At 44.0% G+C, this 24647-nt stretch overlaps 1 protein-coding gene across 4 annotated transcripts in view; it reads right to left on the minus strand.

Moving 5' to 3' along the window:
- Nucleotides 1-20858, minus strand: part of ptpn4a (protein tyrosine phosphatase non-receptor type 4a) — a 69610-nt gene extending 48752 nt beyond the window's left edge. For 3 of the 4 annotated variants that reach the window (XM_035651631.2, XM_035651632.2, XM_035651630.2), the window contains exon 1: nt 20258-20858. The gene's annotated coding sequence lies outside the window, so the exon portion shown is untranslated. The remainder of the gene's footprint in view (nt 1-20257) is intronic. The other variant, XM_035651633.2, reaches the window with a different exon arrangement.
- Nucleotides 20859-24647: the final 3789 nt, after the last annotated feature.

Raw genomic sequence — 24647 nt, forward strand, 5'->3', positions numbered from 1 at the left:
GAGAACCCTCCGGAACTCCGGAAACACGCTACCATTATTGCTTCCTGCAGTCAGCAGAGCTTACAAACAGGCAGTGGAGTGTGTGTGTGTGTGTGTGTGTGTGTGTGTGTGTGTGTGCGTGTGTGTGTGTAGGGCTCTTGACCCTAAAGCTTCCCTCACTGGTGGGCTCTCTCAGCTTATTGCAAACACAGATGCTCCTGCAGCCTTTCCGTCTGCACACAGGAATACACGCCCTTCATATAAACATGCCTAACGCAACACATCAACATGCACATGCACTCACACAAGTTATCTAACATCAACATCAGGTTGTGTGTTTCGCCGCTTTATCAGGATACAGACACATACTCGTACACACAAACACAGAAGTACAATGATAAAACAACTACCAAACTATGATTCTCCCAGCATTTCTTTTTCGTACTAACGGAACAAGAGTCTTCAAAGGGAAAAACTGCACAAGACACATCGAACTTTTCCCAGTTCAAATATGGGCCGACTACTGAACTCCGTTTGCCCCATCCATTTCTATTTTTACCCCTAATTCCTTTAAAAGGAACTCAAAAAACACGCTACGGGTGTTGTCCCCCCCCCCCCCCCCCTTTGTGTTGCTGTGGAACAATTGAAATAATAGTCGAGCGGTTAGGAATCCCCAAAGGAACGGTACATCATTCCTCCACGGTGTTTCATAAAGCGTAAACTAGGCCATAGACAAACAGGTGGTCAATTACAGACGCGTGCCACTGTGTGTGTGTGTGTGTGTGTGTGTGTGTGTGTGTGTGTGTGTGTAGCAGGACAGCTTGCAATTGCTGTGAGTTTTCATTTAAAATGCGGCATAAATCTGTCTCTCTTCCTGCGTATTATATTTAAATAAGAATGATACTACACACAGATTGAGGGTCTGCATGGTTCAAACACGGCCTGACCTGGTGAAATATTGTTTGTTATGCTGTCTTCACAAAGAATGCTCGGTACGAAGTCTGCATGTCCAAGAAAAAAACAACTTCCTGTTCCAGGTCGGTATTTTCAGGGTGCGTCCCCTGCGGCACACTCACCCATCCTCTATAACTACCTGTGCCTCTTTATAAGTCCTCACACTGCCCCGTCACTTTTCACTCTCACCGTTCACCCTCCCCTGCCTACATCGCACAATCCCAATGATCTCTTTAATCCTACTCATTTTATGTAGGGCAACAACAACAGCGGACAGGCTGCTGTTTAGTGTGTGTGGGTGTGTGTGTGTGTGTGTGTGTGTGTGTGTGTGTGTGTGTGTGTGTGTGTGTGTGTGTGTGTGTGTGTGTGTGTGTGTGCGTGCGCGTGTAACTGAGGGATTTAAACAAAGCATTTAACATGTGTCTATGAAGGGGAGGTTGGATGCCAGGGAGGTTGCAGTTTAAGGAATGTGGGCAGCGACTGACCTCTGACCTCCTTTGGGGGGGTAGCCATATGTGGCCCTGGCTAATGGCAAAGTCATAGTAAAGTGTTGCTTGTAATCTGTCTGCTACAGTATAGTTCCTTTTAAGAGAAGATGTAAAAAGGTGCAATAAAGGTTTTCCACTCCGAGGGTTAACACGATTGCAGAAAATCTCTGCTCTTTCATCTCGACAGCTCTGTCACAAAAATGATATTTCTGTCTTTTATTCTGTTCATTTTTCATCATCGTTTATTTTTAAAGGGGACAATTAATAGTGAGCGCACGAGAGCCGGCTCGTAGCTGATTTGCATTTGTTGTCCCAGGGCAGGTAGCACCGTTTCCACGTGTCAACATCTCTTTAGAGACTAAATGTGGACACATGGGGATGAAAAAACTTTTTGGGAAAAGTTGTAGTAGCTGAAATGTATTCATCTAATGTCAGACCAGCATGTGCTTGAAAACAAAAATCCGCCAGAGGTTTTGGCAGCAGGACGAGCTGCAGTTCTCAACCTGTCAATCACACTTCCTCCACTGGAAAACAGATGGCGTATAAGTAACTATGAGTCAGCCAGATAGTGAGTGTGTGTGTGTGTGTGTGTGTGTGTGTGTGTGTGTGTGTGTCCACTGTTAGTCTTCTGTATCAATCCCCACCACCAATTAAAATTACAGTAATCAGTAAAATTGTTATCAGATCTCTCTTTCTCTATGGTAAAAAAAAAAATGCTCACAACATGAGAGAAACACAACTAGACTTTCCCTGATTGCAGCTTTCATTAAAAAAATACTTCTCTCCTTTTTTCCTCTCCACTCCTCCTGTCTTGGGCTTCATCCACACCACTGCAGAACGCTTTTAGTTTTACAACGCACCACTGCTGCTACATTTACGCCTGCTGTCCACAGTACTCTCCCGCTCGCCCCGTTTTTTAAACTCCGGGGGGGGGGGGGGGGGGGGGGGTGAACCTGGGATGAACCTGAGATGTTAGAAAACGATGATGCGGCCGCCCGCATTTCCCTTCCTGATTGTTTCTTAGCGGTCAATACTACCAGCGGTAGCGGTCACTACTACCAGCGGTGAATGTTAAACCTTGAAAATACATACTACTACTTCCACCTTGTCTGAGGTCCAACAGAAGAAGAAATCCCTGCTCTTACTTTCCGCCATTGCCGTTTCGCGTTCTTGGTATTTTCCTGTAACAACGCAACTAATCTGCTTCCTGTTTACACCAGTACGCACTCGAACATGCCCAGCATATGTGAATGTGATGGAGTTTTCAGGAGTGTTAGTTTGAAAGCGGAGATTTTTACTGATACACAGCCAAAACGCTCTTGTGGACAGAGATCGTTTAAGTTTTAAAAAGCGGTTTCAAAATGAAAACGTATTAGTATGGATGTAGCCGTAAACTGTCAGCATGGCCTGTGAGCCCGTAATGCAAATGATAGTAATCAGGGGCAGGGAGTGGCCCTTTACGTACACACACACACACACACACACACACACACATACATACACACACATAAAAAGAGACAGAGCCATTTACGAAAACCTAAGAACCGTCACAGAGATTCCGCTGAATCAAAGATGCGGATGATAATGAACACTGAAAGGCATTTTCAGCAGCGGCTCTTTTGTGGCTCATTCCGGACAATGTTTCCATTGCACTCATGTCATCGACATGAATCTCACCCAATCATCACGATATCCTCATTATGATATCACCCCGCATACACATCCTGCTCCCTTCCCTTCCCCTCCCCTCCCCTCACCACCTACAAGCCTCCATGTTCCTTCCCTTCACCCTGATCTTCTGTGGGCCTCGTCATACCACTTTCACCTTCGCAACCACACTGCCCTGTCATCTTGACCCCCCTCGACCAAACTGCCACCCGCCCTGCACCCCTCTTGTTCTGTCCCCTCATCCCAATATACAGGCAACTTTTCTCCATCCTCTACTCGTCTTTTCTCAAGTTCTCCGCTCTCGCTCTCCCTCTTGACCTCGCTAACATGCATTTCCTCCAGCTGCAGAGCTAAGTGGGTGCACAGGGACGTCTCCCCCCCGTACATAAAAAAAACGAATAACATGTTTTCTTTCTATTCTGTCATTCTAAAAAGTTTCATCAGGCTTCATACTTGATGTGATTAAACTCTGCAGTGAATTTCTATTTTAACCGTCAAACACGGCGGGGAGGTTAAAAGCCAGCATCTTGTCCTCTTTTCAAAGCTGAGGAAGTAACAGTCCTCTTTCATGTTCATTGAGTTATCCAAATAGCTAATTATTACATGCAAAAAGATATGAAAACAGCCAACATTAGAGATCAATGTGTCCACTAATCAGTAGGGGTGCAACGATTCAGAAACCTGAGACTTAAACTGAGGTGTAAATGACCAAAATCCTGTATCTCGATACAGGACAACAGAACCACAGTGCCCCCAACCCACTGCTGTCGGTGCAGGTGCAGTCTGTTGAACTGTCATATGTTACTAATATGACAAAACTAGTTTTTCAATCCATAATTAACACGATAACACATGTAACACATCAAAAAATTAGGATTCTATTATAGTTTGGGCATGCGCCACATTAGTAAATAATGACACCTTTTCTAGTCACATGACTATTTTGGTCCAATCGGGATCGAGTGTGGTAATAGTTAGGTAATAAGTCAGAACATTCAAGAATGAACCGAAGCGTGGACTTGGAGAATGGATGGATGGATCGATGGATATCGTAATTCATCCCCAAGGGAATTATCAGTGCAACAGCAGCAAAAACATAGTGGAACGGACGTATCACTTACAAACACAGACGCAAGGTAGGTAAAAGTCGCCGTTTGCTATATACACATACATAAACTACTATACAACTAGATGAGATAAACAGAATAAAAATGGAAAGAATTACATCCTGTTGGACTGTGGGAACAAGCAGGTAAAACCTTTAGTGCGATCACATTGAGACATTATGATCATAACTGCAGTTAACACACAGGCACACACACGGGCACACACACAGACACACACTCACACACAGAGACTCACACACACACACACAGAGACACACACACACACACACAGAGACAGAGACAGAGACAGAGAGACACACACACACACACACACACACACACACACACACACACACACACACACACACACACACACACACACACACACACACACACACACACACACACACACACACACACACACACACACACACACACACACACACACACACACACACACACACACACACACACTTCTCTGACTTGAGCTAATGGTTTTGAATTTGCATATAGCACAAAGGTCACAGTGGTGGCTGGCGCGCAGCGTTGGAGAATTTTGAGGTCTCCTGCTAACAACTTGCTGGTACTCCGTAAATACGTTCAACATCCAACTATTCCATTTACAGTCATTAATTCACGGTGGTCAGGTTGTACTGTACTGCAGCACAAGGCCCGGGAAATAATTCAACAGACAGTTTCACCACTGAAACAAACATTACAAGAAAAAGGCGCACGGCGTGTTCAATAATTGATTTAATTCACAAAAGGTCTACCGAACAGTACGGACCCTGTAACCTGCTGACAGCACTGTGATTTACAGGTGGCAACTGTTACTATAATTATTATTATGAGATATTACAATATCTCTACATTTGTTTGCTACAGAGATGCTGTTCAAGCTCAGTTCATTTTAGTAGCAAGGGGCTCCTTTACAGCAAAAAGCTGCTCAACCAAAATTCAACTTTCCCTGGACCAAAGGACCAGTGGCGGTCAGTGATTCTACAAACATGCAGGCGATAACATACCACCACTCCCATGTGACGAGGGGAAAAAAACATAAAGGGATTTTAAATGGAAAAAAAAAGCTAAGCTCAACGCACGGATTGGAAATATGAGTGGGGGTGGGGAGTGTTACCTCATTTATATAACAAGAAACAGAGATGCTGGTTTGATTAAAGCAGCACATTGGCCTGATTCTTATTTGTATTTTTTTTTTTTTGCCGTTCCTGCTGACACTGGCACCTTTAAATGTTACCGGGGGTCGTGTTCTGAGAACGCTGCAGATTTCCACCCGCATCCACCTCAGCCCTGCACATTCCTGCCCCACCAGCAGGGAGGCCAGGTGTTTTGTACCAAGCACACACACACACACACACACACACACACACACACACACACACACACACACACACACACACACACACACACACACACACACACACACACACACACACACACCTGCTGCTGCTGCTAGGTTAGATTCAGCAGACAAACAATTCAACATAACTTTGTTTCTTAAACTACACAGCTTCAGGGATGTTAACAGTGTGTTTTGCCTTTTGTATTAAACTATGTATTTCATATTTTTGTGTTTTCCTGATTTGTGTTCATTGTCTCTTACTGTGTGGCTGCTATGACAAATGTACCCCCCCCCCAATTCATTCATAAATAAATCTATCTATCCATCTATCCTAGGCCTGGGAATTCTAATTAACATTTTGAGTTTAAGACTCTGACGCAGCCGCAGTCACACACACGTATCATACATGTTTGTTTGTTCAACTTCATAATAATGCTGCCGATAGCTCCCTTGCACTTTTTTGGTTAGGGTCATGTTGAAAGGTTCTGTGAATTAAACATTCGCTCTTAGGCATTTCAACAAAGCATTTTTGTGTTAAGAGTTTGTGTTATTCTAAATTTTGAAGCCTTTTTTACCGCAAACATATGTCAGTTTCAACTGCCGGTTATCGGTCTCTTAGATAAGTATCAGCATCGGCCCGGAAAAAGCCATATCGGTCGACCCCTACTCCGCACTCTGCCCGAGTGCCACCCCCTAGCCTACACCCAACCAGACTATTTCCAGAAAGTGAGAACGATTCTCGCGTGCCATATGCGTGAAAGGGCAACTCTGAACAATGTGTGCACCAGGTTCTTCAAAGTTTGTATGCAAATAAATGGCTCCAGTCAGTCATTCTATTGCCTCGTCCAATGTTTCCGTGAGAAGATTTTGACGTTATACCAAATGATAACCTGGATGCATCATTGTATCACAAACTGAACAGTGAAAACATCGCATATCTGCCATTGTCCACCAGTCAGAAGTACAGACGGGCTTCAGACAGCTCTCCCCTATGCAGATCTTCGAATATTCTTGTTCTGATTGAAAGACACAGCAGCAACACTCTACGCAAGTGTGAATGTGTGTTTAACAGCATGTAGGATCAATAAGCCGCAAGTTAATCAGCCTCTCTCCATTAGGAATGTAAAAGCTCCCTTGACACCATACACCATAAAACAAGCAACGCACACATACGCACAAGCACATTTACATCCGTGTGTGTGCCTGTGTGTGCTTAAGTGCATGCAGTTTTTGAGTTATGTTTTGTGAATCTTTAAACAAGGCCATAATATTTGCTTCTGAGTTATTGTCCGTAATTAATTCAATCAAATCTTCTGATTCTGAATTAATCTGCAAGTCTTTCAGGGATAATAACAATGTGCCAGCGCAAAAGCTGCTGAGAGACAGAAAGGAAGTAAGTCAAAGTTAACACAGATGCTGATGTTGCTGGGTGTCCGTCCGTCCGTCCGTCCATCCATCCATCCATCCATTTGTGTAACAGGGCTCATAGGTTCCAGAAGAATAGAGCCCAGAAGGTTCACACACACCGTTCTACCTTGTTGTTTTTACAGTGATAAGAAAAAAGAAGAATTACTTGACTTTCTCTTGAAAAATGCAAATACAGGTAAAAAAATACTGCTGCAGATTGGAACTGACAGTATAATAAGAGCAAAACAACTGATAAAATAGCATAACTTACTTTCTCAAAAAGATGGAATACGTGTTCAATTACTCAAAAAAAATGTCCAGAACATGAATGACCATAGGGAATTTACACCAGTGTAGACTTGCTCACCAGAGCCAAGTTTGATATGAATATACTCAGAATAAAGGCTTGATTTTGGCGACGCTGGTTTTGCACTGAACAGAATAGCTCTCGAAATTCCCATGTATTTTTCCATGTGCAATGAATATTTCTAATAAAATCCGTTAGTCTCTTAGAAAAAGACAAAGATGACAAAGTCATGATTACTACATCATTTACTTAATCCCCTGAACCTCCAGGATGACCTTGTCTTCCTATTCTTAGAACCTCCAGCAGTTGATACAGACAATACACAAGCACTGCTAAACCAACCAGAACTTATCTCAGCTCAACCCAGCTCGTTCATTATCCGTCATTGTTTCTGACGAAACCTTGAATATTCACTGGGGTAGTTGATGTATGAGTAGCAGGAAAAGACTTTTATCGTGAGCGAAACAGAAGCAGTGCATAGTCCTTTTCCTGGAAAACCTGATCAGAGCTGTGATCAAAAGTGTCCGTCAAATCAACGCCACACTGTCTCCAGAGTGCTCAGGTACTGAAAAGAGATCGTCTAATGTGTGCAATTAATTTTTCACATCTAACACCTTAGCTCAAACTATTTTTGAATGTCTTCAGCATGTTTTACAGAGCCGAACCTGCTGTGGCCCGTGTGTCAATATGTGATTTTGGCAACATCTACTCGTGAGACTCCAACATGGCTTGACCCCGCAGCGCAGCACCTAAAGCCTGGAGGTTTCTGTGGGGGGGGGGGGGGGGTTTGCAACCCTACTTAGGTTTGCGGGTTGCGAGAAAGAGTGACAACAAACAGGGAATGTGGTTAGCAGTACCATGAATGCTCCAGACAGAAGACCAATAAAATATCTAAATGGAATAAATATATGTATACACACACGCGCACACACACACACGCACGATCACCTGCAAACTATGTAACACAGCTCAACAGCCTAGAGGGCCCTGCTCCAACGCAGGCGACTCGAGAAGAAGAGGCGATTCGCCAATGGAGTTGATGATTAAACAGCTTGTTTGAATGTATTGTATATGGCCTCATGTAACAAAGAATGTGTGTGTGTGTGTGTGTGCGTGTGTGTGCGTGTGTGGGCGAGGTGTTCCGGGATGTCCCCGTAGCACAGGTTCGCTTGAAGAAATGAGGATGAAGAGACGGAGGTGTGTGGAACACATTGCGGTTGGTAAACAGGAAAGCGTGGGCCCACCTTGACAGTCACTTCGTACTTTGCACAATGTTCCCACACCGTAGAAAATAGGGTTAGCTGCTGGTGCAAACATTACTGAGGCAGCAATTTGTCAAATATTTTTTCCCCGCATGCCCCGAGGTATTCTTACAAAATACCTGTGTTTATAACTCAAACAGCTGGTACTAAATCTCCCAGCGTCAGGCTTTTTGAGTGTGTGGATTTATTCGTACTTTTAATAAGTTAGCCCAGCGCACAGTCTACGTCCTGACGCAGCGCTGGCATCGACCCTTCATACAGAATACAGTGCTTCGTCACAATAAAGCAGCTTAAGCAAACTTTTTTCCCCCCAGAATCACTGGCATGTGGTCAGCTGGAACAATGCAAACCACTTCACTTTGCATGTACAAATATACTGTTAAGCTATTTGGGGCGGTCCACGTGTATTGAGCAGAATTTGCTTTTCTAGTGTGGGGGGTGGGGGGTGGGGTGTTCGGTGCCGTTCAGTATTTAGGCCAGTGCAGGTTATGCATTTGTGGAAGTGTTACTTGGCAGATGGCATTTCCTCTGCAGCGCTGGCCCCGTATACAGACAACCTCAAACCAGGTTTGACAAACATGGGTGAGCCTGCTCTACATTAATCTGATTTTCCAAAAAAAGAAGATTAGTGCAAACCCCAGACCTACGTGAGGGCTTAAATCAACCAATGAAACAGATTTAACGTCAGAGTAACGGTGTTATTGTGCAGAGTAGAAATGTTAAGAACATGGACTGTGGACCGAGAGGCACCAAGCATAAGAAACATAGATGCATACAGATTTGGGTGTATAACATTTGTATCATTTTTATCATGTGGTAATGTTTGAGGGTAGATTAAGTTTTTTTTTAGGAGTGATTGCACCTTTAAAGACCCCCACCCGCCCCGTTTTGATGTACATAAAAATAATCTGCTATGTATACAATGTATACCCCCAAAAAAGTGAAACAAAAAAACTGTGGAAATCATCCACTCTCTCCCTCATTGAGGAATTCTGAGACTAAGAATATTCGGGATATGCAAATAACACAGGCCCCACCCACCACAGCTGCTCACTGCTAGGTTGACCGGTGGAAGAATGCGCGCAACTAGCGGCAACGTCGGCGAGATTCAGCCATAAAACTCTCACGAACTGCTAATTCTAAAGCTAACTGTCTGCTGATACCTGCCGTCCTCTCGTGGACGCGCTGCCTCTGCGTGCGCCGGAAGTTTCCGGTTTCTTTGCACACATTTGCATATTCGACAGCGATTGGTTTTCTGTATTTGTGTCGTACCAAATCTAGCCTGCCCGGGATTCGTTAGGATTTCAAACTTCAGAGAAGTGCACGGAAATCTCCAGAAGAGGAATGTGAAAACACCCCTATAGTGACAACGTTTGCTCAGATACAAGGCCCTGTAGTCAATGACAGACAGTTTAGAGGACAGAAACAGAAGAAAAACACTTTTTTGAGTGGAGGGGGACCTTAAGGATATTAGGAGATGACGATGATGATGCTTTAAGGACGTGATCAGAGCCCCACCATTATGGATTTTGGGTGGTCGATGCCAATTTTGGGCCATAAAAATATTTGTAATACAGATATCGGCAGATATACATTTTGAAAAATATTTGTCAGTACCATAGGAATCATTCTCAAAAACTTATGATACATAATTGTTGTTGAGGCTTGATATTTTTCCAATTTTAACCATAAACTTTATTATGAATAACTAATAACTAATAAAAAGTTATCTTATTAGCCCTATCTGCAAAAAGGCTCTTGACATGATTAGATGGACTCCATATGTCCAGAAGTCACAGGAACCAGTTAGGCCAGTTTATGTACTTCAATCTGGGAAGTCACTCTAAAACGCTTTGATTTTTGTCATCTTGCTCCTAATGAACAGAAACATCCAGCGTCCCGTTCGCTTCCAACCACAGCCAATTTTTTTTGCAGCAGTTCTTGTTGTTGTCGGAGTTTATCAGTGACGGGAGCGCGTGACTGTTTTGTCACATTCATGTAGCTATGGCAATTTAACAGCTCCTCTGAAAAGTCAATAAAGTGATACTGTACTGAAACACAAAAGCAGACACAGTAAGACATTTGCTACCCGAGCAAGTTCTCAACTGCTGCATCTGAAACTGGCAAGTCAAATGGCCTTAACAACGACAACCCTGAAGTGAAAAACCATAAAGTGAAATGATTGCTATTCTTCTGACCGCGGTGGCTTAGCCAGTGTTAACCAGTTGCCAGGTTGACGCTCGAGCGAGGAGGTGCTGAAATATGCAAGGGGATTAATGGCCCCGTAATTAATGTGTCTTAGATTAAGGTGTCCAAGAAATGTCCTGTATTGTCCTCGCACCGGCAGCGTCCATGCAGGCTCAGAGGCCGACGGAGACAAAAGCAGGCAGAGCGGCCGTGAGTCAGCCGGAGACGGCCCCCCCTGCCTCACGCTGGAATCAGAGAAACCACAAGAATGTAACAGCTTCTGTTATTATCCCTCCCTGCTGCTTCCCTGCCTGATAGCCTGCCCCAGAAAATCGCAGCGAGGCTGCCTATTTCTCTAACACACACACACAATCTTGTTCTCATGTTCTCTCGGTCCTCTCGTTCTCATCTCTGACACACAAACAGAGAGACTCCCGATATAAACTCTCTCTCAGACACACTCAGACACACACACACAGGACCTGACGGTGCAAAATCACATAGACTGCAATTTGTTTTTCCTACTGAGAATTGCTGCAAACCAAAGGCTGTCAGACACAGAAACATCCACACAAATACCCACAAAGACAAAAAAACACGCTGACACGGGACATACCTTGTCAGCAGGCGAGCAGCACAGCAGATCAATAGACTGAAAGGCCGATAAATTGATAGCACGAGGGAAAGGTAACATTTCAACGAGCGGACGCTGTCAAGCCCCTTTTTACATTACATGTCGCCCGTCATTTTTACGGTCCGTGGCCACAAAATCGATGCATCTTCCTCAATCATGGGGCTAGCACGAGGTGGGATTTCCTGGGCCCCCCCATTTAACACACCACAGATACGGACATGTCTCTGCTATAAACAGCGATGTAAATGTAACTTTGTGTTTTTATGGTAAGGTTGCAACACAGCCTTGTGGTAACGTTTGCTTCCAATACTCAAAACAAAGTATTAACTTATTCATTTTCATGTAAAAACTTTGTTACATTTCACATTTTCTCCGCCACATAATGAGTCATTGCTCTTGAGTCTTGGCCCGCCATTGAAGCCCCCTTTGTAGCTTTAAGAGATGAATTTCGGTCTTTTCTGTAACGTTTCACTCAAACATAAGTTGGCCACACAGTGATATAAATCAATATTGGAAAACATCCTTATTAGTACCATACCATTTTTTCGAGAGCCATTCGCGACACGGTTGTTAAATGCAACTAAAGCGTGCAAGGATGGGGCCCCGACTTATTGTGGAAAAAGTTTGCATGCGGTTCACTGTCCTCGGGCTGTGAGGCCCAGATGTCAGAAGAGCATGAGTGTTAGTGTGTGCGCGCCCGTTTGCAGCAATCTGAGCTCACGTAAGTGGACACACCCTCCTGAAAAGCATGCCCATCAGCCTGTGTAAACAGATATCACTACGCTGATATCTTTCCTCTCTTGCTCTCCTCGGCGTATCATTTCACATGTACAGTGACGACGCGTTCACACGTCTACGTGCAGCACCTGTCTGTTGACTAAAGGAGAGGGAATTATGGAGAGGTAGAATTTAGGATTCAAAAAGAAGTGAGGATAAAAATAAAGGAGAGAAAGAAGCTTGACATTGGAAAGTGAAAGCGATATGAAATAACAAAAACAGCAGCACTGATGCCGCGTGTTTTCAGACTGCTCCGTCTGTTCCTGTTTGAGTTGGATATGGAATCCTCTGCGCTTCCTCCACGGATCTCCAAGCAAAACAAGCAGCAGATAAAACTAGGTTTAACCATGTAAACTGTTGATCTCCTGGAAATAACCCGGTCAAGTGTCACACAAAAACACACTGGGCGTCTGAAAAGAGAGGGCAGGGAACCAAAGAAGTAGAAACATGGAAACAAATGCTCAAGTTTCGGTTTCATAGTCCTTTTTAATAAATGATTAGACCAAAAATGTAACTCTTACACTGCTCATTTGTATAACGGTAAATTATCTAAAACTGGTTTATAGCCTGTAATGCCACAATTTTTCAAATATGACTTTAAGCAGGTTAGAAACATATGTGAAACTTCAGTAATTGTCATGGGGCAGCAGAATAAGGAACACCATCCATTTTTGTCTCTGACCCACTGTTCTTAAGCAACTGTGACCTTTGACCTCCTGAGATATCCAAGGCTCTTTAAGCAGCTGTTTCAAAGGCAGACCTGAGGCTCTGAAGTGGACACATGCACACGCGGACACACTCACTAAGCTCAGGTTGCACAAGCAACAGATTAAAATGGGCACAAGGCACCTTTAGGAAATGCTCTGTGTGTACAGTATGTTTAAATGTGCACATGAGTGCATACGTCGTAGTGTATACACACACATTGGGTGAAAATGGGACGGGTGATAGTGAAGTGGAGGACATGCCAGAACACGCACCCCGGCATAACTCTTGAGCAAAGAGTCGGCAGCCAGCTGTACTCGCATACCTGAGGGGTGTAAAGGTGGGGGTGGGGCTGCCGAACGAAAGGAGTCCTCTTTCACGAGAAAAATGTTAAATAATATGATGACATGGAGAGGTGGTGGTGGTGGTGGTGTTGGGAACTTCATCTTGATCCCATTCTGAATCCAGCCTCAGTCTGAGGAGAGTTTGCATATGAAAGACCAAGATTGTTCCCACCACATTTGAGTGAAACTAGATTTGAATTGTGCCCAAATTCGCGCGACTTCACGCCACTGTCCTAGCTGAAATAAAGGTTCAAGGTTTATTCGACCATTGAAAACATGGAAATTACAGTCAAGAAAGTTTACGAAATTGCAAACAAACCTACAATTCAATCGAGAGCTGCATCGACTACCCAGCAGCTCATCGGCGTTCCGGTTCCGATTACTACCCAGCAATGAACTGGTTAAAACTGGTTCTTGAAGTCAGCGCTTGCGGGGCTAGAGGGGTCCGAGTGGATGAGCCGAGGAGAAAGTCGGACAGGAGGGAGTGGACGCGTTGAGGAACAGAAAGGGAATAAAGCGAATTGAGCAGCTAAATTGATCGAAGATGACACGGTGAACACATTGTGGAATGCATTCACAATACTAGAGGGGCGCTCGGAGAGGAGAGCGCATGCCTCCCCTGAGGCTGACGCCCTACAGTGCTAAAGACATGCTTACAAAAAAATTTGTATCATTAGTATTATAAGTTAAAGAGGCCAGGGCTGATACTATTGTCTTAATAAACTACTTTTATAACTAAAATGAATAAATTACTATTATAATAAGGTTAAATTAAGAAAAGTTACATCAAGGTTAAAAATACCATATTGTTATAATGAAGTTACAGTTAAATTAAATAAAGTGCTGGTACAATGGAATTAATTGAAGCGGAACCACTAGAGTCACAAGTTAGAGGATTTGGTATCAAAGTAAAAATCTAAAGCACCTATTTAGGTAAGATTTCCGATTGAACCCAATCGCCAAATAGCACAAACCTGATGAAATTAATGAAATAATGAGCATCCATCCTAAAAAAGACAATAAATTAAATCACATGTTTAATGAATAAAATATTGAGGATGGATTGAAGATATTGAAGAATGAATAATGCATAATACTTACTGAAATTCTCTTCCCATTACTCATCTTGTTCATTTGTTTTATAAGTCGAGCTACACATGTTCCTACATATGTACAGTAGCTAAATGGTGAATGCCTGTTTGTGTAAACCGGCATTTAAGACAAATAGAGCCAAATATTTAATACGGCTCCATATATTTAGTTCACTCAATGATGTCAATCAGTTACCCTCCAACCTGTATTCATCCACCTGTCCAACATTATCCAATGACCAACACTGCATCTAACCATCTCATACCTATCGAGGATTAATGATCGTTTTAATCCTACAATGCCTTTATGTTCCGCTCTCTTAATCCTACCCCTGCACGGCAAGTTAGATCCACCTCACAGCCCCTGGACCATAATCTAGCTAGCTTTATCTCCTGGCATCTCTTTGTATAATCTAGCCCTGCATATTTTTTAGAATCTAGGCTAGAATACACTAGTGGCTCATAATAGGGACGACACAGGAAGATTAATTACAACAGGATATCAACAGCCACCCCTTGTGTGTCCAAAGAAGTTGAGTGAGAGGTCAGTTTGATAAAATAGTTTGCAAATGAGGTTATAATGAAATGTTTACATTTTAATTTCCTGGTTTCTTGTCATTATTTGCCAGGGATTAAGTCAAGACAGCCCATTTGTCATTCTATAATCATAACTTGTTTTGTGTTGTATGCCACCCCCCTTTACTTCCAAATGTTATTTCCTAATTATTTCTTTCTTCATTGGATGATGCTCTGAGAGAGACCTTTGATGAGATCCGTATTCTCACTAACTCCATTTCACAGATCCCAGCCTGGTGTAGATATAGAGAGATATGTTCACCCTAACAAACATCTCCAACATCCTGTAGAATAATGAATTTGATATACTCCGTATTACAAAAGACAAAAAACAAGTCACTCAATGCACTGAAATGAAATAAACATATGCTTGTATCTATGCATGTAGTCACAATTCTCTCTGGCGTTGTGTGAATATTGCATATTTGAATGGAACTGGCGTGCGTGCGTGCGTGCGTGCGTGCCACTGTGCCTCTACATCCTCTCTGGCTGGATAACATGCTGCTACTGCTAATCAAACCCCTGTGGCTGTCCACTAACTTGGAACACCATTACCATAACATGCGGTTTCATCTGATTAGTTATGCATGATGATCCAGATATGAGAACATGCCGGACAGAAAGAAAAAGAGACAGAGACAGAAAACTGGAGAGAGAGAAAGAGAGGTGATCGTCGATGTGACAATGTTACATCTAAAACATCTTAAGATGGAACGAGTAAGAAAAATGGACTGTCCAAATTTGAATGAACATTGTTCATTCTGAAATGAAAGAGGGCTTTTTTCCCAGCCAGAAGTGAATCTACCCCCCCAATCATTTCCACCCAATTCACAAGGCCACTGTTATTTTTGTCCCAGTGTTCACAGGCAGCAAATACTAACATGCAAGTCCTCTGCACCACTTTCTGAATTATACCCGCAACTGCCGTGCTGCGAGCCTGACAGATGCATTTATATTTAATACAGCTATTCTTTGTAGCCCGTCAAAATGTGTCACTATTAATACGGCTTCAGTGTGCCTTCTATTTTGGAAGTCTAGATCTGTCAAGGCACCTCCGTCCTGGCCGTCTGTAGCTGTGGTGTCTTGTGCAGGGTAAACACAGCTGTGTTTGGGGCTTGGGAGATGATTTTTGCTGAAACGCTGCCGCGCCATATCCACCCCGGCAACACAACACCAACTCTCTGCCTTCCTGGGAGCCATCGTGCAGGATATTTATGTGAATGGATTGCTCTCTGGCTGGGACATTAAAGTACTGCCAAAAAAAGAAGGAAAAAACTGTGGCTCAGGACAACGATGGAGATCTGTAAGTGCTACTGTCTATGGGCCTGTGCCATGTTATGCAAAATCATATTGCGTCGCCGTGAGCCACATTAGGAATATATGTAAATGTATATGCCTCCCCATGGTGAAATGCCTTACTGGCAGCTGTTTACCCCTTCATGTAAATAACTGACGCAAGATGCAGAACATTCAAGAACCAAACCGGCACAGTATCACAAGCAACTTGGCACCAAACAGGTCGAGATCCAGCCACCGTAAGATGAACTGTCCAAACGCTGCCTATCAATGAACAAGCGTCCAACGCTTCCCTCCACAGGGTTAGAATAGCATGAGCTGACAGCTGGTCCTCTCGATTAAACATGAACAGCCTGTCACCAACAGTCAGCGGAGGTCACGGGGAGCCTAGTGTCACTCAATTAAAGAGGAGGATCTTAAAGGAAGATACCACTCAATTGGGGATAAAATGAACCACCCGCCGCTTGTTTGTTTCTTTGTTTTGTACTTCCGACAACGATCCCAAGCCTACTAATGTAAGATATGCAAATGCTGCCATCTTCAAATCCTGATAATGTATCTTGCCTGCAGCACCCAGCTAGCAGTCCTCTTACCAACACTTGTCAGCTCTTAACAATATCAAACTGTGTGCACCATGGTGGTTAAGTGTGCCTTTATAACGTACCAGAAATAAGGTGTCAGGCAAAGATGGAGAGCAAAGAGGTGAGAAACTGGCAAGAGAGGAAAATATGTTGAGAAAGAAAGTCAGACGGCAGCTAAATCTCAGGGTGAATGAAGACAAAACCATCCCATATATATTATTCTAATTTCCTTGTACACGCTAATTTTTCCACGCGACCAACTAAAAACAACATTTAAGTGTACAGTGTCCCGCACATTCCCAAGCATTCTGTACTCCTGGCCCATCCCACAGTGTATACACATCTCTCAACCTGTCAAACTGACGGGAACAATGGTTGACCTTTGACCGAGTCGCTCCGCGAGGCCAGTTTATGATGTTTGAGCAGATGCCAGTCAATCTTTGTGCACCATCAAACCTGCGGAGAATAGATGATAATGCAAAAGTGTCATGAGGACACATTGGTGGCGAGAGGTCTCCGGCAAGAGCTGCCTGCGTCTCCTATAGCTAATCACTTAAACAGTCAAACCTGCCCCCATCAACCAAAGCCCAGAAGAAGCGGTGCTGGCAGTAGGACAGTACCGGCATCTCATCAAGTTATGGATAAAGAAGAACTGACTGACAAAACCTTAAGTATCATTTTTGACCTTGACTCTTGCTACAGGCAATACTGCCCAACAATTGCTCATACTGCATGTATTACATGCCTGCGGGGTACGCCCCAAAACTGAGAATAATGCTCCTATTATTGTTAATAACCAACACAATACAATTCGGAGGTTGAATGGTTGAGTATAATCTAGGGAATCGGGATATATTACATTTTGCCCCCACAACCACGGATTCATTTCATTTGTATTGGGGGGATTCATTGATACTACCTGACTCCCAGCTTGCACCCATGGGACCCCCCAGCCCTCTGCTAGCAGGTTAACTTAATCCCAATTACCTCTGCTAAATCTGTGCCCCTTCTGTCTCCCCCCTCCATCCCTCCCTATCCATACCATCCTCTCACCTCTTACTATCTCTCACACACACACACACACACACACACACACACACAAACACAAACACACACACACACACACACACACACACACACACACACACACACACACACACACACACACACACACACACACACACACACACACACACACACACACACACACACACACACACACACAACACACTTCTGTTGTTGAAGCAAGGGGGTGGCTGGTTCAGGTGCGTTGCTCAAGTAAAGCGGGGGCCATTGCCACAGGCAATTTAATCTTCGCCAGCTGAGTCTGTCCACTTCTACAGGATTGGACAGCACGACAAGCAGAGAAATGTAGTTCAATCCAGTATTCTGTTGCAGCACATAATGTCTGGAAAATAAAAAATTTTGAAAAAATTGTCTGATTCATGAAAACAAACTTATTCAGTTATGTCTAGGTAAAAGCGACACAGCGCAGCTTCCGGTCTTACTGTATGTTTCAGCTAGGAGAGATGCGATTCCCTGTTCGTCATTAAGGATTCTGTGCTTCAAAGGACCTGACCCTCCTCTCTTTATTCTGGTTGAGGTGTGGTTGCACAATTAAATATAATTTGGGGGCAATTACAAAATCGTCATGCTACCAACATTCGGTAGCAAAACTGACATCGGTGACCTTTTAAAGTAACATGCAATTAACAAAACGGACAACGGTACAAACTAACCAGTCAGTGCTTTTCTAGTAGTCCAGTTTAGTCTATTGCTAAATAAATCCTTACGGCCACGGCTTTAATGTATAAGATGATGGCAATAAGGATGGTGTCCCCAAGCATAAGTAGTTCAGCTTCAGCAACCATCAGCCCCCCAGACGGGGCATCACAACTGTATTCAGGTCAAACAGAGCCACAAACATTAGCTCCAAGTCATATGTTATTGGAGGGGTTGGGGGGGGGGGGGGTGTTTCTGTAGAAAAAGCTCTTGTCAAAGGTCACTGGCTCATCTCAGACATGAAGTAATGTCAGTCAAATTACACAGGATATGCACAGTATGTCATTGGCTTGAGGGCGTGTGGGGGGGGGGGCAGCTTCTAGTGCTCCATTCACTGATCCCTGGGGATTCCCAGTGTCACACACACCTCTGAGCTGCTGATTCGACGGTGAACACGTTGGGATGAAACTGAACCGTTGCATTCACAGACCCTCCGTCCCACATAAACCGAGATCCTTCTCGAAAAGCAATTGTGGAAACAACACTGAAGTCACTCTGCGCAGTTTTGACAGCTCCAAAAAAAAAGAGCACGAGGGAGAGAGAGAGATAGAGAGAGAGATAGAGACAGAGAGAGAGAGAGAGGGGGGGGGGGGGGGGGGGGGGGGCTAGAGACACGCAGGACCGAGCAGCGGCAGCAGCCTGGCGAGCAGCAGGCAGCGGAGGAACCGACTGCGACCCAAAAGATGTGGCACGGACGGTGGAGGGATTACGTCATCGGGGGGGGACGCCTCATCGCAGCAGCGAAAGCCTCGTATCCATTACTATAAACACCACACGGCTAACAGCTGCTCATCGCGCAGATATCATCTCTGTCATTTACTTCGCAAAAAAACAAACAATAAACAGCTATTGATTGCAAATGAAATCGCCATAAAGCAACGCGTATCCATTCAGGGCCCCCGTGTAGTGTGACATCTCTGGAATGTGACACGTACCTGAACGCATCTGTAACAGCCATTAAGCAATGAATGACCCCCCCCCCCCCCCCCCCCCCCCAAATAAATAAATAAACAAACCAAACAAAACTCCACATCCTCGTTTGTGTGAACGATCCGTACCGTGTACATCTATGTACCGTCGGGGTGAGGTAATCGCATCGGCTCGGTCCGCACGAGGCGAACCTCTCGACGGCTTCACAAAATGAACCGACTGGTCCGTGCGATCGGAGCTATGTCACATTTAAAGCCACAGTCTGCCGCCGCTGGTCCCATTGAACGGCCAACTCGGGCTGTCATTCAAAGGGGCTTATTGTGCACTGTGCAATGAATGGGACTACGAACTGGCCCGTTTAACCGAATTATACGCGTCGGCCCGCGGGAAGTTGCGCCGATCCACTAAGCCCCCCGCATGCACGCCAGCCCCGCGCGCACCGGATTAGCTCTGCGGTCGCCAGCTACGCGGCGGAGATATTGAATGGGCTACACGAAGAAGAAGCGGCTAGCTAACTGGCGAGCGAGCGAGCTACACAGGCGCTGGCTGTCGGGGTCGTGGCGTCCAAATGTGTGTCGCGGCTTTGCATTTCGCCCTTCGCGAGACCGCACTCGAACGGACACGGGTGTAATTACAGCGCCGTCCCCCCGGAGTTGCGTTATGTCGACGTTATTTCGCAACATTGGCCAATTTAGCCGTGCGGGCAGCAACTTGGGGTAAAAGTGACAGCGCTAAGCTAGCTAGCTAGCTAACGTCAGTTGGCGGTGTGTGTAAAAAAAAAGAAAAGAAAAGCTGGTGGCCCGTGGATCCGCGTCTCGCTTACCGTCATAAACTGCTCCAGGGGCGTCCAGTTTTTAAGCAATAGAATGTTCGCCGCGTGAGGAAATGGGTTGTGTCGGGGCGACGTCGCCCGAACATCCAAGATCAGTTCGCCCGCTGCCGACGAGAGCCGAGCATCGTCACCGTCGCCGTCCTCATCAGCACTCGGGGTCCGGCGGTGCCTCACACACATCCACCCAGCAGAGCGGGGCCTCCTCCGGGCTCGACCATGCGACTGGCTCGGCGACGACGGATAATCCACAAGACGGGAGCCCCCGCAGTAACCATTGGCTAGACGCGGCGACCGGCAGTCATTTCAGGTCGACAGAACGTGAAATATAATCCCACGCATGCGTGACAAAAAAAAAAAACACAGCGAATGCAGTCGACCGAAAAGAAAAGGGTTACAGGTGTAGATATTTCTCTCGGACATCAAATCACCATATCGGCAAATGTTGCGTTTCTGACTTTCCCAACATGAGCCTGTCCGTTGTTATCAGCGTCCCCCTGCTCTCTCTCTCTCTCTCTCTCTCTCTCTCTCTCTCTTTCTCTATCTCTCTCTCTCTCTCTCTGCAGCTGCTTCGCCTGCCCGCCCGCCTAGCACCGCAGCAGTGAGCGCCACAGCGACGTAATGGCGCAAAAACCGAGCGCACAGGGGCGGGGCCAGGGAGCGGGAGGCGCGCTGTTTGTTTCTGAGCGCACCCAGGTAGAACAGCTGCAAAATATGTTTGGGTTTTTTTTTGGGGGGGGTTGTATTCGTGTCACTCAATCGCTGCCGTCAAAACATCTCCACCACAAAGTACATAACCTTAATATTTAATTCTGCTGCAAAACGTATTCGTGTAAACGTACTGCATTGACGCCACAGTTTACATGTGTTATGTGATATGTATTCTTCTGTGTGATTAAAATGTTTTTAAGTGCTCCATTTTTTTGTATGGGACGAAAGCATTACAAAAACTATGAATAAAGACAAGTTAAAATGAATTTGGCCAAGACAGCAGAAAAAAGAACTTTATCAACTTTTTTTGTACTGTTTGCAGGCAGGCCATTTGCAGTGGGAATGTAAGCGCGCGCACACACACACACACACACAACACAGTTTGTATTTTTAACTTAAACTTGTACGTGTCTCCATAGAAGGAATCTTTCAAAATTCTTTCACTTGCCAGTTTCGATCGAATGGATCTGCAGCACTTTCATGATCCCTAGACACTGGGAAAAGAAAGATACAGTGGCAAAGTGATGGGAGTGGTAATGCGGGCTGTACTGACATCCAGTGGCTCAAAACTGAAACAGCCCGCAGAGCGACAAACAATGGCCCATTGTACAATTATCTCTGAGGGGCAAACAATGAAGTGAGCAGATGAAGCGGAGTGGTTGAGAGCGAGACAATGAGACCAGTGTTGTTCATATGCATATCTCAAAGGCCACTTTGTAGTCAGGGAATTGATGGAGTCGACCTAAAAACTCTGTCAAAGCTTTTATCTTCTTTGTTGTCTTCTTGAAAGGGATGTTCATTTTTCCAACTTTTTTTTATTTCCAACTTCTTTTTCTTTTTTTGGAAACAATAACAATATTTGGTTTTATTTGGTTATCTACATTCCTCAGTGAAGGTGGCAGAAAGACAAAGTCTATACATTCTCTGGCATATCCATGGATCTCGAACAAATTCATCCTCAAAGGCACAACTGTAAAGAGGACACTTGTCAGAGAACACTGAGCCCAAACTGTCTTGATCACCAACAGTCCAGCTACTTTTCCAGTCCGGCCGTCTGCATTCTTTTTAAAATCAGATTTTATCAGAGCATTCACCTTCTACTTTTGATCCCATTCGCCCAATAGAGGGGAAAAAAACCACAGGATGAATTCCCCCTGTGTGGCTGTATAGAATGGTCTCCCTAAGGCCAATGATTTAAAAAGTGTCAATGCATGTCTGTCTGCAACACTATTAATTACAGGCCCTCTATATTTAGTTCAATCCACTGGGCACAAGATTAGAAATGTAATTAAAACACCACGTCTGAACCTTGTTAATATGGAGACAGACAACCTAAGGGGAACTCGGGTGCCATATGACGAGCTCTGAGTCACAATAAGCTGCGTATTAGGATTATTATCGCTTAACAAATTAGTTAGGGTCATGCAAATGATGTGTGGGTACACACAGTATTACTCTCTCTAAAGGTTATTTGAGGCCTGAGCCGAGAGCGATAACAGAACATTGTTGTTCTGTTGCAAGGAACAGATGACCAAAGGGAAAGAGGGGATGGAGCTTATATGCCAGTGCACTGGGAACAACCAGCTTCATGTTCAGTGGATTCACCACTTTGATTATGGTTTCACATTTATACCAGAACACAACTGAAGAGTGCCGGTCCATTCCATGGCAACCCAAACATGTTTTGTTTCATCATGTTTTTTTCCGGCCTTTCATTGAGTGATACTGTACACGAACATGCTTCAGATTCTATATCACCATGAACAAATGTGGGCTCATGATGTGCAATAGGAAGCCTCCTCTGTTGATCATTGTCCTGTATTGTGGTGCCTCCCTTTCTTATTTTAGAAATCAACAACTGATTATAGGAGAAGAAAAAAAGGTTTTGGGGGTATGAAAAATATTGTAGAAAGTTATTGTATACTATTTATACTGTATAGTATTTCTATTTTATCCTATTTACCTTAGATACTGCTTTCTATTCCTGTTTTATTTTCTTATTACATTTTCCTCTTGTGCTGCTGTGTCAAATTTTGAATTTCCCCAACAGGGACCGATAAAGGTAGATTTTATCTTGGGATAGTAAAACAATATATATGACTAAATTCCAATAAATGTCCTGTTTGTAATAGCTAGATGGAAAACAATAAGACACTGGATATGTACAGATCCATACAGGTAACCATGGGTCTCTGTGGGAAAATTAGTAAGATGCGGCTTTGTGTTGAGATGAGGGCCTGTTCTTGTCATCTCCAGATTGGAAAGGCATCAATTTGAAATGATCATGGCTAAGTTTAGGGGTGTAAAGTGGTGTTGCTATGTCCCAAGTGAACATTTTCATCACAGCTGGTTTGAAAGTCTCAATATTTCAGCGAGGCTTCATTAACCCATTGCTCATGGCCTTTACATTATCCAAAACTTAACCCAAGTCAAACTTTGTTCATCCCTGTAGCAGAGTTCAGAGACTTGGAGAATGTACAACAGGGAAGCAGTGAAGCTGTTTTGGAGTCTCAAGATGGAACAACACTTTACAAAGACTCTATATGTTGCTTTGAATAAAACATAATTTAAAAAAGCACGTGCTCTGAGCAGACTTCCAAATAAAGGAGTTTATTTGTAAACTGGGTCCTGAATTATTTGTGAATAAATAAGTCACCTGTCACACTGGCAACTAAATATTTGACACCCCGGGGGTTTAAAAGACATCTTACTGTACATCATGTCATCGAAGCTGCGAGCAGCATCAAAGGGCCGCACGGAACTTTGTGCACGTTTCACGATGATCAGAAAGTCCACAATTTTGAATTTTGTGAGAAATTGCTAATATAGGGTCAGCAGAGAACAGTGTGTGTGTGTGTGTGAGAGAGAGATAGAGAAAGAGAGATAAACTGACAGCAAGGAAGAAGACAAAGTATGACTGGAAATTACCAGTCAGCAGCACATGTGATTTCTGATATTGTATCTCTTACTGTCCTTTCATTTGTCACTGGAGTTAAAATGTGACACAGCATCTTGTTCTACAAAGCATAACATTTTAGAATGTAGAATTCTTGTGCATGATCTATTCACACAACGCAACAGACTGCTTCTGATCATAAGGTAGGCACAGCATCTGCACGTCCACAAAGGTGTGAGGGCCCTTTTCCCCCACCTTTGAATCGATCTGCACTTCTGAAATCATAAAATATTACAGAAAATAATTATTATTTTGGCCTGTTCATTTTCACTGCCAAAAACAGCTCGGAGACCCTCATGAGTCACTACAGTCTATTTAGAGACATTTACAATTGCACTGACTGTATGTTATTACAGTTGTTAATGATGCCATTCTGGGCCCCCGCAGGGAGCCGAGGGACACCAGTGTCAGACAGGATAGAACCCATAGTAGGCGAAGGCTGAGAAATTCTTAATACCATAATCCTTTAAAACCTACAAATGATAACAAGAAGATGGAAATATCACTGTAGATTTTAATCCTCTACTTTACTTCTGCTTCTTACTTATTGCAGCTCTGTGAAATATCAATTTATAGTTTTTTTGTCTATTAATTATGAGCCTTTGCAAGTGATTAAACTAAAACGGCTTTTATTTAAATCATTGTTCTTTCACTTGTTGTAAAACTGCTGCACATATTATGCATTAGTATAATGCCAGATGCAAAGAATAATTATTT

The sequence above is a fragment of the Scophthalmus maximus genome, chromosome 14 (genome assembly GCF_022379125.1).
Source record: "Scophthalmus maximus strain ysfricsl-2021 chromosome 14, ASM2237912v1, whole genome shotgun sequence".
Classification (NCBI taxonomy): Eukaryota; Metazoa; Chordata; class Actinopteri; order Pleuronectiformes; family Scophthalmidae; genus Scophthalmus; species Scophthalmus maximus.